Below are 2,421 nucleotides of genomic sequence, written 5' to 3'. Positions count from 1 at the left end.
TTTCAATTTGAAAATCTTATCTTTTTCAAAAATCAAATCTTTTTCAAAATTCTTAGTTATTTTCGAAAATTCCAAAAATATTTTTCAAAAATTTTTTTCTTATTTTTATATCAAATTTTCGAAAATAACATAATCAATTAATATTTTGATTCAAAAATTTGAAGTTTGTTACTTGCTGGTTAAGAAAGATTCAAACTTTAAGTTCTAGAATCATATCTTGTGATTTCTTATGAATCAAGTCATTAATTGAGATTTTAAAAATCAAATCTTTTTCAAAACTAATTTCTAAAATATCTTCTTATATTACCTTTTTCAAAAAGTTGGTTTCAAAATATCTTTTCTAACCTCCTAACTTCTTATCTTTTCAAAATTTGTTTCAACTAACTAACTAACTTTTTGTTTGTTTCTTAACTTTTTCAAAACTACCTAACTAACTCTCTCTCTCTAATTTTCGAAAATATCTTGCCCCTTTTTCAAAAATTTCTTTTTAATTAACTAATTATTTTTATTTTTATTTTTGATTTTAAAAAATTTTCGAAAAATACTAACATTTTTCAAAAACCATTTTCGAAAATCACTAACTCTTTTTCAAAAATATTTTTCAAAAATTCTCCCTCTCCCATCTTATTCTATTTATTTATTCATTTACTAACATATCATCTCACATCACAACCCTCCTCACAGTTGTGTTTCTTCCATTCCATTACATTCTTTATCTCCCTCTTTTCTTTCACTCACAAAGGAATCCCTATACTGTGGTATAAAGGATTTCTATTATTATTATTTTTCTGTGCCCTCTTCTTTGTCATATGAGCAGGAGCAAGGACAAGAACATTCTTGTGGAAGCAGATCCAGAACCTGAAAGGACTTTGAAAGGGAAACTAAGAGAAGCTAAAATACAACAATCCAGATATAACCTTTCAGAAATTTTCGAACAGGAAGAGAAGATGGCAGCCGAAAATAATAATAATGTAAGGAAGATGCTTGGTGACTTTACTGCACCTAATTCCAATTTACATGGAAGAAGCATCTCCATCCCTGCCATTGGAACAAACAACTTTGAGCTAAAACCTCAATTAGTTTCTCTGATGCAGCAAAACTGCAAGTTTCATGGACTTCCATCTGAAGATCCTTTTCAGTTCTTAACTGAATTCTTGCAGATATGTGATACTGTTAAGACTAATGGAGTAGATCCTGAAGTCTACAGGCTCATGCTTTTCCCTTTTGCTGTAAGAGACAAAGCTAGAATATGGTTGGATTCTCAACCCAAAGACAGCCTGAACTCTTGGGATAAGCTGGTCACAGCTTTCTTAGCCAAGTACTTTCCTCCTCAAAAGCTGAGCAAGCTTAGAGCTAATGTTCAAACCTTCAGACAGAAAGAAGGTGAATCCCTCTATGAAGCTTGGGAAAGATACAAACAGTTGACCAAAAAATGTCCCTCTGACATGCTTTCAGAATGGACCATCCTGGATATATTCTATGATGGTTTATCTAAGCTATCAAAGATGTCACTGGACACTTCTGCAGGTGGATCCATTCACCTAAAGAAAATGCCTGCAGAAGCTCAAGAACTCATTGACATGGTTGCTAATAACCAGTTCATGTACACTTCTGAAAGGAATCCTGTGAGCAATGGGATGCCTATGAAGAAGGGAGTTCTTGAAGTTGATACTCTGAATGCCATATTGGCTCAGAATAAAATATTGACTCAGCAAGTCAATATGATCTCTCAGAGTCTGCATGGAATGCAAGCTGCATCCAACAGTACTCAAGAGGCTTCTTATGCAGAAGAATCTTATGATCTTGAGAACCCTGCAATAGCAGAGGTAAATTACTTAGGTGAACCTTATGGAAACACCTATAACTCATCATGGAGAAATCACCCCAATTTCTCATGGAAGGATCAAAAGCCTCAACAAGGCTTTAATAATGGTGGAAGAAACAGGTTTAACAATAATAAACCTTTTCCATCATCCACTCAGCAACAGACAGAGAACTCTGAACAAAATGCTTCTAATTTAGCAAATCTAGTCTCTGATCTATCTAAGGCCACTGTGAGTTTCATGAATGAAACCAGGTCTTCCATTAGAAATTTGGAAGCACAAGTGGGCCAGCTGAGTAAAAGGATCACTGAAATCCCTCCAAGTACTCTCCCAAGCAATACAGAAGAGAATCCAAAAGGAGAGTGCAAGGCCATTGACATAAGCACCATGGCCGAACCTGTGAGGAGAGGAGAGGACGTGAATCCCAAGGAGGAAGACCTCCTGGGACGTCCAGTGGTCAATAAGGAGCTTCCCTCTGAGGAACCAAAGGACTCTGAGGCTCATCTAGAGACCATAGAGATTCCATTGAACCTCCTTATACCCTTCATGAGCTCTGATGAGTATTCCTCTTCTGAAGAGAATGAGGATGTTACTGAAG

General features: G+C 35.4%; 1 non-coding gene across 1 annotated transcript; it reads right to left on the bottom strand.

Annotated features, from left to right (window-relative positions):
• Positions 1-1,343: 1,343 nt before the first annotated feature.
• Positions 1,344-1,451, bottom strand: LOC112767833 (small nucleolar RNA R71). The gene has a single exon (XR_003185273.1). It is a non-coding gene; the product is annotated as a small nucleolar RNA R71 (small nucleolar RNA).
• Between the last annotated feature and the right edge of the window lie 970 nt (positions 1,452-2,421).

The sequence above is a fragment of the Arachis hypogaea genome, chromosome 17 (genome assembly GCF_003086295.3).
Source record: "Arachis hypogaea cultivar Tifrunner chromosome 17, arahy.Tifrunner.gnm2.J5K5, whole genome shotgun sequence".
Taxonomy (NCBI): Eukaryota; Viridiplantae; Streptophyta; class Magnoliopsida; order Fabales; family Fabaceae; genus Arachis; species Arachis hypogaea.
The sequence above is the reverse complement of the archived record's forward strand: the minus strand, read 5'-3'. Positions and strand labels throughout refer to the sequence as shown.